At 46.6% G+C, this 13,803-nt stretch overlaps 1 pseudogene across 1 annotated transcript in view; it reads left to right on the forward strand.

The window, feature by feature from the left end:
* Positions 1-13,803, forward strand: part of LOC308512514 (histone-lysine N-methyltransferase PRDM7-like) — a 123,948-nt pseudogene that overhangs the window by 24,706 nt on the left and 85,439 nt on the right. Inside the window, exons 6-10 of the transcript in view lie at positions 8,277-8,345; positions 8,453-8,559; positions 8,674-8,797; positions 8,946-9,053; positions 9,731-9,756. The product of the transcript in view is annotated as a histone-lysine N-methyltransferase PRDM7-like (transcript). The remainder of the gene's footprint in view (positions 1-8,276; positions 8,346-8,452; positions 8,560-8,673; positions 8,798-8,945; positions 9,054-9,730; positions 9,757-13,803) is intronic.

The following is a 13,803-nucleotide window of genomic DNA, read 5'->3' on the forward strand; positions in this document are numbered from 1 at the left end:
GTACCACAGTTTTCTAATCCATTCATCAACTGATGGACACCTAGGCTGTTTCCAGATCTTAGCTATGGTGAATTGTGCTGCTATGAACATAGGGGTGCATATATCCTTTCTGATTCGTGTTTCTGGTTTCTTGGGATATATTCCTAGAAGTGGGATCACAGGGTCAAATGGGAGTTCCATTTTCAGTTTTTTGAGGAAACTCCATACTGTCTTCCATAGTGGCTGCACCAGTCTGCATTCCCACCAGCAGTGCACAAGTGTTCCTTTTTCTCCACATACTCTCCAGCACTTGTCGTTTGTTAATTTGTTGATCATAGCCAATCTGACAGGTGTGAGGTGGTACCTCATTGCTCTTTTGATTTGCATCTCTCGGATGATTAGTGACTTTGAGCATGTTTTCATATGTCTCTTGGCTTTCTGAATGTCCTCTTTTGAAAGGTGTCTATTTAGGTCCTTTGCCCATTTTTTGATTGGATTGTTTATCTTCCTTTTGTTAAGTTGGATGAGTTCCCTATAGATTTTGGAGATTAGGCCCTTATCAGATATGACATTGGCAAATATGTTTTCCCACACAGTGGGTTTTCTCGTTGTTTTGTTGATGGTTTCTTTTGTTGTGCAGAAGCTTTTTATTTTGATGTAGTCCCATTTGTTCATTTTCTCTTTAGTTTCAAGTGCCCTAGGAGCAGTATCAGTGACGAAATTGCTTCGGCATATGTCTGAGATTTTGTTGCCTTTGGATTCTTCTAGAATTTTTATGGTTTCCTGTCGTACATTCAAGTCCTTTATCCATTTTGAGTTTATTTTTTGTGAATGGTGTAAGTTGGTGGTCTAGTTTCATTTTCTTGCATATATCTGTCGAATTTTCCCAACACCATTTATTGAAGAGACTATCTTGGCTCCATTGTATGTTCTTGCCTCCTTTGTCAAATATTAATTGAGCATATTGTTTCGGGCCGATTTCTGGGCTCTCTATTCTATTCCATTGATCTATATGCCTATTCTTGTGCCAGTACCACACAGTTGTGAGAACAGTGGCTTTGTAATACAACTTGATATCTGGAATTGAGATCCCACCTACTTTGGTCTTTTTCAGGATTGCTGTAGCTATTCGGGTTCTTTTTTTATTCCAGATGAATTTTTGGAGAGTTCGTTCTAGATCTCTGAAGTATGCCGTTGGTATTTTAATGGGAAGTGCGTTGAATTTATAGATTGCTTTGGGTAGTATGGACATTTTAACGATGTTGATTCTACCAATCCATGAACACGGTATGTTCTTCCATCTGTTAATGTCTTCCTCTATATCTTTTTTCAACGTCCTGTAGTTTTCTGAGTAGAGGTCTTTTACCACTTTAGTTAAGTTTATTCCTAGGTAGCTTAATTTTTTTGGTGCGATGGTAAACGGGATTGTTTTTATAATCTCTCTTTCTGAAAGTTCACTATTGGTGTATAGAAATGACTCAGATTTCTTGGGGTTAATTTTGTATCCTGCTACATTGCCAAATTCATGTATTAAGTCTAGTAGCTTTTTGATGGAGTCTCTAGGGTTTTGTATGTATAATATCATGTCGTCTGCAAATAAGGACAGTTTTACTTCCTCTTTTCCAATTTGGATGCCTTTTATTTCTTCTTCTTGCCGAATTGCAATGGCTAACACTTCCAGTACTATGTTGAACAGGAGTGGTGAGAGGGGACATCCCTGCCTTGTTCCTGTTCTTAGGGGAAATGGTGTTAGTTTTTGTCCATTGAGTATGATGTTGGCTGTGGGCCTGTCATATATGGCTTTTATTATGTTGAGGTATGATACTACTACTCCCACCTTGCTGAGAGCTTTTATTAAAAATGGGTGTTGAATTTTGTCAAATGCTTTTTCTGCATCGATTGATATGACCATGTGGTTTTTTTCTTTCAATTTGTTTATGTGATGTATCACGTTTATTGATTTGCGGATATTGTACCATCCTTGCATCCCTGGGATAAATCCTACTTGGTCATGGTGTATGATCTTTCTGATGTACTGCTGGATCCGATTTGCTAAGATTTTGTTGAGGATTTTGGCATCAAGGTTCATGAGGGATATTGGCCTGTAATTCTCTTTCATTGTGTTGTCTTTACCTGGTTTTGGTATTAGGGTGATGCTGGCTTCATAGAATGAGCTTGGAAGTGTTCCTTCCTCTTGAATTTTTTGTAGTAGTCTGAGGAGGATAGGTTTTAGTTCTTCCTTGAATGTTTGGTAAAACTCCCCTGTGAAGCCGTCTGGTGCTGGGCTTTTGTTTGCTGGAAGCCTTTTGATGACTGCTTCAATTTCTTCCATAGTTATTGGCCTGTTGAGATTTTTAGATTCTTCCTGATTGAGTTTTGGAATGTTGTATTTTTCTAGGAATTTGTCCATTTCCTCCAGGCTGTCTAGTTTGTTGGAGTAGAGCTGTCCATAGTATTTTTTTAACAATCATTAGTATTTCTGTGGGGTCTGTGGTTATTTCGCCTCTATCGTTTCTGGTTTTGTTTATTTGGGTCCTCTCTCTTTGCTTCTTGGTGAGTCTGGCTAGAGGTTTGTCAATCTTGTTTATCCTTTCAAAGAACCAGCTCTTGTTTTCATTGATTTTCGGTATTGTTTTTTTGGTCTCTATGTCATTTATTTCTGCTCTAATCTTTATTATCTCCTTCCTTCTGCTCAATCTGGGGTTTTCTTGTTGCTCTCTTTCTAATTCTTTGAGTTGTAGAGTTAGCTGATTTACTACCATTTTTTCTTGTTTTTTTTTTTTGTGATAGGCCTGTAGAGCTATAAACTTCCCTCTCAGGACTGCTTTCATTGTGTCCCATAGGTTTTGGATTGTTGTGTTTTCATTATCATTAGTTTCCAGGATGTTTCGAATTTCTTCTTTGATTTCATTGGTAACCCAATCAATATGTAATGGCATGCTATTCAGCTTCCAGGTGTTTGAGTACTTTGGGTTGTTTTTATTGTAGTTTATTTCTAATATTATGCCATCGTGGTCTGCGAAGACGCTTTTTATTATTTCAATCTTCTTGAATTTGGGGATACTTTGCTTGTGACCCAATATATGGTCTATTTTTGAATATGTCTTATGAGCATTTGAGTAGAATGTATATTCCCTGGCTTTGGGGTGAAGTGTTCTGAAGATGTCTATTAAGTCCATCTGATCTAGTGAGTCATTTAGGATTGCTGTATCTTTGCTGATTGTTTGTCTAGAGGGCTTATCCAGTGTTGTCAGTGGTGTATTAAAGTCCCCTACTATGATTGTATTGTTGTGGATCTCTCCTTTGATATCTTCCAGGAGTTTTTTTTATGAATTTGGGTGCTCCTGCATTGGGTGCATATATGTTTACCAGAGTTATATCTTCTTGTTGTATTGATCCCTTTAGTATTAGGAAGTGGCCTTCCTTATCTCTTGTTATGGCCTTCACTTTGAGGTCTATTTTGTCCGATATAAGTATTGCTACCCCAGCTTTCTTTTCCTTTCCATTTGCCTGAAAGATATTTTTCCATCCTTTCACTTTCAGGCTGTGTGAGTCCCTTCTAAGGAGGTGGGTTTCTTGTAGACAGCAGATGTATGGGTCATGTTTTTTTTATCCATTCAGCCACTCGATATCTTTTGTTTGGAGCATTTAGTCCGTTTACATTTAAAGTTATTATTGAAAGGTACTTGTTTGTAGCCATTTCTGTTTTTGTGTGGCTGTTTTCTTTCTGAGCTTTTTATTTCTTATTTTTATACCAGTCCCTTTAGCATTCCTTGCATTGCTGGCTGGGTGGTAATAAACTCCCTTAGCCTTTTTTTGTCTGTGAAGCTTCTTATTTCCCCTTCAAGTTTGAATGATAGCCTTGCTGGATAGAGTATTCTTGGATTCAGTCCTTTGCTTTGCATCACTTTGTAAATTTCTGTCCATTCTTTTCTGGCCTGATGTGTTTCTGTTGAGAAATCATTTGACAATCTAATGGGAGATCCCTTGTATGTAACTTTCCGTCTCTCTTTTGCAGCCTGTAGGATTCTCTCTTTGTCCTGAACATTTGCCATGGTAATTATGATGTGTCTTGGTGTGGGTTTTTTTTTGGTTCACCTTGTTTGGGACTCTCTGGGCTTGCGTGACTTTTTTCTTCCCCACCTCAGGGAAGTTTTCTGATATTATTTCTTCTAATAGGTTTTCTAATCCTTGTTCATCCTTCTGTTGTTCTGGTACCCCTATTATTCGTATGTTGTTTCGTTTCATGTTGTCCCAAAGCACCCTTAGGCTCTCCTCCTGACTTTTCATTTTTTTTTCTCCAATTGCAGTTCAGTTTGGGTGTGTTTTGCTTCCTTTTCTTCTAATTCACTAATTCGGTCCTCCGCTTCTCCTAGTCTACTGTTGATACTTTCAATGGAGTTTTTCATTTCAGCTATATCACTCTTCATTTCTTCTTGGGTCTTACTTAAGTTGTTGATTTTTTCATCTGTTTCTTCTAGCTTCTTGCAGAGGTTGTCGATTTTTTCCTCCATCCGGTTTGTGCACTCTAGGACCCTTATTCTGAATTCTTTTTCTGTCATGTTGCCTGCCTCTGTATTACTTAGCTGCTTTTCTGGAGAGTCCTCCTACTCTTTCCTTTGGGGGTTTCTTTGTCTACGCATGTTTGATCTCACTGACATATCTAGACATTGAGTCGTTCAGTGGTTGCTCCCTTGGTGGCAGTGACTCCTTGGTCTGTGGTTGCTCTTCGGGCAGTTGCGGTAGCAGCTGCTCTTCAGTTGGCAGCAGCTCCTCTGGTGGGTGCTGTTCACAGCTGTGGTGGCTCTTCGGGCTGGTGGGGCGAGGTTTCACGTACAGCTGCTCTTCCTCAGCAGAGGGTGTTGTTGCTCAGGAGGTTGCTGTTGCTTGGATCTGCTGCGTTGATTTAAAGGCACAAAATACAACACAACAAGGCACCACGTACCAGGCACTATACACAAATATATTCACGATATTAATAACCCCAAATAAAGGTGACCACCTGAATTAAGAGAATTAGGGGATAAGGAAGAAGGAAGACAATAAGATAAAAGAGGAAAAAGAAAAGTAGGGACCAAAAAATGGAGTGCAAAAATGAAATTGGGAAAAAGGAGGGGGGAAAATTAAAGCGAGAAAAGAAAAGAAAAGAAAAAGAAAGAGCGAAAAGAGAGAATGAAGTGGAAGAGGGGAGGAGACTTATTTTATACGAGGAGAATACTCCTACAGAACAGCCATTAATCCCAACAAATTCCAGCAACAGCTCCCTGGAGATGAATGCAAACTAGAAACAACCAATAATATAACGATGAAAATAGAATGGAGAACACTAATCCCAAAATAAAATAAAGAGAAAATAAAATGGCACTTTAAAAAAAATGGTAAAATGGTAGCAGTAATAATACTGGTTAAAAGTAAGAAGGTAGTAAATAAAAGGGTAAAATCAGGTGATGGAAAAAAGAAGAAAGAAAAAAAAAGGAAAAAAAGGAGAAAAAAAAACAAAGAAAAAAAATTTGGTTCCGTAGTTAAAAGGTGAAAAAAGAAAAAAAAAATTGCAGTAGTGAAGGTCCTTCGGTTCTTCTATTCTTCAGTGTGGCTCGCCTTAGACCTGCCAGGTATTCAGGAGAGTGTTGAGTTTCCCTGCGATACACTGTTCCTCTGTGTTGTCAACCACAGTCCTTTTTTTAAAGCAAGCCGCATTTGTTTCCCAGACTGCCTTATTTTGTGTTTAGCAACGAGTCAGTTTGTGGGTCAGCCTCTGGGTGGGAGTGTTCTGGGGTTGGCCTCAGAGGCTATAGGGCCTCTCTGTCCAGTGGAGGTTCACTGCCCAGAGCTGGCTGCGTAATAGTTAGTTACCGGGGCTGTGTTGTTGCTGGGATTGAAAATCCCTCTATAGGCCAGACCCTGTTAACTCCCAGGTACTGATCAGGTTATTTTAATCCTTGATCTCCTACAGGGTGGAATCTGGGTGTGGCTGTGCTCCTTGCCTGGGGGCTGGGGGGAGGAGTCTCACTCTCCAGAGAGAATGTCTGCCCCGGACCTGGGCTCGGGGGTGTCTCAGAACTCAATTCGCTGCCACCTCTCCCGGCCCCCCTTCTCTCCTCAGTCTCTCCCCAGATTCCACTCCTCCGCACACTCTCCCTCTCTTCAGCACAGGTGAGTGTCTGTATCCGAAATGTCCCATGAACAGGATTCAGTAAAACCAAACAAACAAACGCTGGCCGCGGAAACGGGAAAGGCTTGGTTTCTGTAGGCTTCTTCTCTTACCGGGACTGCATGGTCTGGTCAGCTCTTCAGGCTGCCCCCTTTAGGCTCAGTCCTCTGTGATCACAGAACCCAGCTCTCAGTTCCCCTGGCGGTTCTCCTTTCCCCTGTCAGGGGCTGTGCCTGTCCCAAGGGACGCGGCTGTCTGCCACGCGGTCTCCCTCCGACTCTCTGGGTTCAGAGGTCTGGCAAACTTTCCTGCCCAAATCCCTGGGCTTTTACCTTTCCAGGGGAGTTCTGGTCTTCCCGGCTGCAAACCGTCTCACCAGCTGAGCGATTTTGCCAATTTGGGGTGGATGTTACTAGTTTCAGCTGCTCACTTCATTTGCTCCAGGACACGACCTGGGACACGTCTGCCTATACCGCCACCATCTTGCTCTTCCACTCGACAGCTTCCTTTAAGGCAGTGGTTCTCAACCTTCCTAATGCCGCCACCCTTGAATACAGTTCTTCATGTTGTGCTGACCCCCAACCATGAAATTTTTTCGTTGCTACTTCATCACTGTAATGTTACCACTGTTATGAATCGTCATGTAAATATCAGATATGCAGGATGTATTTTCATTGTTACACACTGAACATAATTAAAGCGTAGTGATTCATCACAAAAACAATATATAATTATACATGTGTTTTCCAATGGTCTTAAGCGACCCCTGTGAGAGGGTCGTTTGACCCCCAAAGGGGTCGCGACCCACAGGTTCAGAACCGCTGGTCTAGTGGGAATCCCTGTTTCCCAGAACGCAACTCCCCACCTACCATCTGGTCCTCTCGCTAAGGAAGCCAACAAATGCGCCTGGAAGACAGTCCGGGACCTAAACACCGTCGGGTGGAAGAGAGACTCGGTCAGGCGGCAGGAAGGCCGCCTCAGCCCAACACCTGTCCTGGCTGGGGGCTCCCGGCTCCCGGGGTCCCGCCCATACGCAGCGGGAATCCAAGCCCTGGACACCTCCCAGTGGCTGAAGGCTTCTTGACGGACACTCGCAGGACCCAGGGCAGCCAATCACCATGGGGGGTTGGGAGCGCAGGGCGGGCTCTTTCCACAGGATTCTCTCCTTGACTGGCAGGAAGGCTCCACCTCCATGGCCCGCCCTTTTCGCGTTTCTGACCGCCCATTGGCAGGCCGGGCCCCGTGACCACAGCACTCATTGGCGGCTGGCGCTGACGCTCTGGAGGCAGGAAGCTCCCCCTCAGCCGGCCGCACACCGCCTGAGGGCGGGAGCACGCGGCCAGGAGCGCGGGTTTGAGGGGACCTCGGCCAGGTTCGCAGTGCGGCCTGGAGACAGACAGGAAAACGGGAGCCTTGCGTGGGAACCCCTTTGCCGCTGGCCTTCAAACCCCCAGCCGAAGACCCAGGGTGTCCTCCCGAGAGGCTCCCACTCTGTCAGCCTCCAGGGACCCCAAGTGCGCTAACCCGGAGGACCCCCGGTCTCAGCCCCCAAAGGAACGCTCAATCCCCCAAAGGTCAGACACAGCACACCCCGAGCCTGGGCTCCCTAACCACGGCACCCAGGAAGACCAAATCCCCAACTCCGAGACAGAAACCATGGAGGCTGTCCCTGAGACCCCAAATCTCTTCACAGGAGTCCCAAATCCTCTGACCCGAGCACCCAACTTTCCTGGCAAGAAAGACCCGGATTCTGTCCAGCGGGCCCATCTCCTAAGCCGGAGACGTCTCTGCCCCTTGAGGCGCCTCCTCCCGCGTGCATTGCTCCTGAATCGTGGGTGCCATTCCCGAACCCGGTTCCTCTCGGCACAGCCCCCCGCCCCATTGTAAAGGCGAACCACCTCCACCCCCAAGGGCCCTCAACGCCCCCACCGCGCCCCTCAGACCCCTCTGACCGCGCCCCTCAGATCCCTCTGAGCACGCCAATCAGACCCCCCTGACCGCGCCCCTCAGACCCCCCAGACCGCTCCCCGCAAATCCCCCAGACCGCTCCCCTCAGACCCTCCAGACCCCTCCCCTCAGTCCCACCTGACCGCGCCCCTCAGACCTCCCAGACCGCTCCCCTCAGACCCCCCACCGTGCCCCTCAGACCCCCCTGACCGGGCCCCTCAGTACCCCCTGGGACCCCCCAACCGCGGCGGGAAGGAGGCGCCCCCTAGTGGGTCATAATGGCCGCGGCCCCGGTCTGTCTGGGGGTTGGGGGGGTGGGGGGGGGTTTGCCCTGCAAGGTGGGAGCGGTCCCCTCAGCGCCTCCTCCTCCCACAGGCACCGTGTCCTCGGGAGGGGACTCCGCTGGCGGCACCATGGACCCGGACAGGGACCTGCAGGAGCGCCCCGTGGAGGAGGCGGGGAGAGCGGGGCATAGGCCTAAGGTAAGGGGGTCCGAGGGGGTGGAGGTGGGGACGGGGGTGGGGACGGGGTGGAGGCGGGGCGCCGCCCCTCGGGCCGGGGAGGACGGATGGACGGACGGACGGTCTCTCCCCCAGTCCAGGGCCGCCTGCAGGGACGTGTCCATCTACTTCTCCCGGGAGGAGTGGGCGCAGATGGGCGCCTGGGAGCGAGCGCGGCACCGCAACGTGAAGAGCAACTACGAGGCGCTGCTCAGCATGGGTGAGCGAGGGGGGACGGGGCCGCGGGGTGGGCGGGGCGGGGGTGCTCCGTCCAGGGCCCCGGGCTCTGCCCCCGCCAAGCGCTGGCTCTGCTGTTTGTCCCTCAGCTCTTCGCCTGCAGGACAGACTCTTTCTTTCTCTCCTTCCAGGTCTCAGGGCCCCTCGACCCGCGTTCATGTGTCGCCGCGGGAGGACGGCCAGGCCCCGGGTGGAGGACTCCGAGGACTCGGATGACGAGTGGACCCCGAGGCCACGAGGTGCGGGCGGAGGGCGCGCAGCTGCCTGACCCTGACCTGGTGTAGGTCGGGCGGCCTCTCGGGAGTTACCGGGGAGGAGCAAGAGGCAGAGCAGTTACACAGCCAGGGGCTGTTCACATAAACCCCTTTCTATGAATCATTTATTTTACAGAGAGAGAGAGAGACAGAGAGAGACAGAGAGAGAGAGAGAGAAACAGGTGAGAGAGAAACCTCCATGGCTGCCTCCTGCCGGCCCCCCACCTCACGGTTCATAGGTCGTGGCTCAACCACTGGGCCACACTGGCCAGGGTCATAAAACCTCTTTCAATGTGTAACAATAATTATATACAGATTTAGTGTTGACACTATCACAGAGGTCCCCCATTTCTCCCCCTTTTCTCACCTTCACCCAGACCCACCCCCCAAATCTACAATAATGAAACCATAATATGCAAATCCAGGGCGGACCAGCTGAAGGACCCACCAGATGACCAGGCTATGACACCCACTGGCGCCAGGCCAGCCAAGGCCTGTGAAACGCAATTGGTCCGGCCCCCCAATCCCCCATGATGCCCTGCAGAGAGAGGCCCAGGCCACTAGCCACTGGGTCATCAATGGGGGCTCCCCGTCACCCCAAAGAGGGAGGCCCAGGCCACCAATGCAGAGCTGGGGCTACTGAAAGGGACCTCCCTCTGCAGGCGATGGATCGCAGGACTTCCAGACTGTCAGAGGCACAGAGGGCACAGGCCGGGCTCAGGAATTCCCCCCCCCCCACCACCACCACCGCCATTCCCACGGTGCAGAAATTTATAAATTTCGTGCAATGGTGCTCTAATATATATATATTTTAAGCTGTTCTCTCTCCGGGAGCACACAGACCCCTCACCCTTTCCCCTCTCCTCCCCCCAACCCCCACTCGGTGTGCATCTCCTAAACTAAGGGACCCAGGAGACTTGCACCAGGGAGTACGGGCAGGGGCAGCTCATTCAGGCTAACCCCCTGAACCTGGCTCCAAGGCCCCTTTTCTATGACTTTCCAATGAGCCAAAGCTGCCCGCCTAAGCTGAACTCTTTCCTTTAACCTTTCTAGAGCAACACAGCAGCCCAGCCTAAGCTCTCTCCTGCTGCTGCTTCTATCCTTGTTTCACTGTCCCTAGTTTTAATAAACATTCTCTCAAAATAAAAATAATTGAATAGCCATGTCTCGGTGGCTCCGTTGGTTGGAGCATCCTCCCATACACCAAAAAGGTTTCGTGATCCATCCCCAGTCGGGGTGTGTATGGGATACAACTCATCGATGTTTCTCTCTCACATCCATGTTTCCCTCTCTTTCTTCCTCTTCTTCTCTCTCTAAAATCAATAAGCATATATTCTCAGGTGAGGATGAAAAAATAATAATACAGGAGTATAAATGGTGGTGGAAAAAATAAAATAGAATAATAATATAATTGTATACTTATAGAACATTAACAAGTAAGTATACAAAAATATAACAGTGAGTAAAAAATAACTAATTCAGAAGAGTTGTGATCACATAGAAGGAGGAAGTTTTGACAGGTGAGCAGTGCTCTAAGACCTGCATGGGGACATATGGGAAAATTATTACTCATGGTAGTTAGGGGGTTGGGTTGTGTCCAGGGTAGGAAGTAGTTCATCGTTGTATCAGGTTCCATGGCAGCCATGGCATCATCTGCCAGGTTTCATGAAAGTCTGATTGGTAGGGTCTGTAGTTCCATGGGTCTGAGGTTGAAACATAGCTGAAGTCACGACGTTATGTCCAGCTTGCCCGAAACTCTGTTTATGTGTTGACTAGACCTGAGTCTTTGTCCCTAAGACTGTGTGATGCTGATCAGAATCTAGTGATTAGAGAAGGTGGTCACAATCCAAATGTGCAAAGGAGGAAGGATAAGAAAGAAAGGAGCCAAGGTGGTCCTGGTGCCTTGTCCAAGGTGGACTGGACAAGGCCAGTGTGAAGACAGAAGACAGAGAGGAGAAAGCGCTGGGTTACAGACTAGAGATTCTTTGCAGTTACATGACCTTTATTATACTTGTGTCATGAAAGGCCAATTTTTTATTTTTGCTTTTTAGGGCAATTTTATTTTTTAAATCCTCACCCAAGGATATTCATTGAATTTAGAGAGAGGAAGGGAGGGAGACAGAAAGGGAGACAGAAACATCAATGTGAGAGAGGAACATCCATCAGTTGCCTCCTGTGTAGGCCCCAATATGGATCAAACCGGAAACCTTTTGGTTTAAAACATGGTACTCCAACCAACTGAGATGGCCAGCCAGGGATAGGCCACTCTACACAAATAAAAGAGAAACATGCAAATTGGTGTCACTCTGCCAGGCCCGCCAGCCAATCAGGATACACATGCAAATTAACCCAACAAAGATGGCAGTTAATTTGCCTAACCAGGGCAGCGGCTGAGAGAAGACTGAAGGCTCTGGCTGGAGTGAAGACTGAAGACGGAAGAGGCTTGGCTTCTCCTCAGTGGCTGGAGCAAAGGCCTGGGACCCCGGTGCCAGAGGAAATCTAGTGCAGGCAGCCAGGGGAAGGAAGGCCTATTGCGTGAATCTTTGTGCAACGGGCTTCTACATTAAATATATATATATTGAACAGAGGATGAAGTACAGATGGGGTTTTGTCTATTTTTTTAAAATATATTTATTGATTTCAGAGAGGAATTCAGAGAGATCAAAACATCAATGATGAGAGAGAGCCATCGATTGGCTGCCTCCTGCACACCTGTGATGAGCCCGCAACCCAGGCATGCACCCTTGGCTGGAATAGAACCCAGGACCATTCCATCCGCAGGTTGATGCTCTATCCACTGAGCCAAGCTGGCTAGGGCTATTTTTTAACATTTTAAGAAAATTAGCTGATGCTCCCAATAAAAGCATAAGCCTAATGAAACCTCAGGAAACATTTTCCAATCATCCTTGGTCTGTCCTGGGATTACTCTATAATTCAGAATTCTGAAAGATAAAAATCTCCAGATTTTGAAACAATTACCAACCAAAACTGATTTCTCACACGGCAGGCGTGGCTCAGAGATTAAGTGTCGACCTATGAACCAGGAGGTCACAGTTCAATTCCCGGTCAGGGCACACGGCCAGTTTGATCCCTGGTGTGGGGTATTCAGGAGGCAGCTAATCCATGATTCTCTATCATCATTGATGTTTCTCTCTCTCTCTCCCTCGCCCTCTCCCTTCCTCTCTGAAATTATATATATTATTGATTTCTCACCATCTTTTAGCTAAACCTTCTTGGGTGTCTTTCAGAGTGGAACAGAATAAACATCAGAAGGTGAGTATTTCCCAAATCCTGTGGAAAAGAAAATCTTCCTCCTGGATGCAAATGCAGGGAAGAGGAGGAAAAATCAGAGTGCACCCTAGGAACTGCCACCTTCCTTTCCTGACCTCTTCAACAAAATGCCCAATATCATCTTAGTCGTTAATAACATCAGCAACAATAGTAGCTACCACGGGTCTTATCTTCACAATGCTTCAGACTCTAAGAATTCTACGTGCATAAACTCACTTAAACCTTACCACAACCCTATGAGGTAGATACTATAAGTATCACCATTTCTGATGAGGAAACTGAGGTTTCAGACATATACAAGTGTTTGATTGTATGTCTGAAATCACAGTATCGGTGGTCGTGCAATCTAATCCATAGCTTCATCTCTAAACCACTTACAAGCTCATTAAAATTTCCATAGTTTTATGCACTTTCCACTGTCTCATCCATACATGATTACATCTTTCACTGACTGATGATTCCAAACGCAGTTCTGCTCTGCTATGCTTCAGTGAGAAATGCACTAAGACTTCCGACTTGCAGAAGCTCACTGATATATAGGCAGTTTGCACGGTGTATGGTCCCAGATGAAGATGGATATAGCAACCCCAGCATCAGAGCCTCCCAGTCAAATAAAAGAAAGCCTCTCAACTCTGGGGAGCTTCAGGTTTGACGATTCAGAAACAATAAACAATAAATAAAGTGACTTAAGAACTTCATAGAGATGACACACTATTCAATAGAAGCTCATCTGGAACTGGTTTTGAATGCTCATTCCAGTCAGAAGAAGTATGGCTTCTTTCTCTGAGCTCTAATTAGGCCAGTGTCATCTTGTTTGAATCATTGGCTCCGCCTGCCTACCTCTGCATTGTGAGCTCTTTGGTTCACACCAGATTCTTCTCAGAAGTCCCAGGCCCAACTCAGGGTCCCTGAGGGCCCCCTGAATGTTTGCTGAAAGAGTGCTTTCAAATTTACAAATTAAACTAGAGTAGGGTCAAAGAATAATGAAGATAAATTACATGTGATTTCAAATATAGAGATGGCTGAGAGGGACATTGATAGCAGGACTGTAATTTCACATTCATACTGTATCAAAGTGCTCACAGAACACTTTGGTGAACATCATTATATTTCATGTTCATTATAACATTAAGAATTAGCATGTTATAGGTCAGGAAAATGAAGAGAACAGGCTGGTAGCACAACCTTATTCAAACAGAATTGGTGGGAACCAACTAATCTAATTACAACTGTTCTTTCCATGATATAGTAAATTGCACATTTTAGCATAATTTCCTTTATTGTCATGGTAGGTTTCTGCCAGCCATTTCTTTTTAAAAAATATGTTTTTACTGATTTGAGAGAGAGAGGAAGGGAGAGAAGCATCAGTGAGAGAGAAAAACATGGATCAATAACCCGTAACTGGGGCATGTGCCCTGACCGGGAATGGAACCGGCAACCCTTC

The sequence above is a fragment of the Myotis nattereri genome, assembly GCF_964212035.1.
Source record: "Myotis nattereri genome assembly, chromosome: Y".
In the NCBI taxonomy this organism is placed as follows: Eukaryota; Metazoa; Chordata; class Mammalia; order Chiroptera; family Vespertilionidae; genus Myotis; species Myotis nattereri.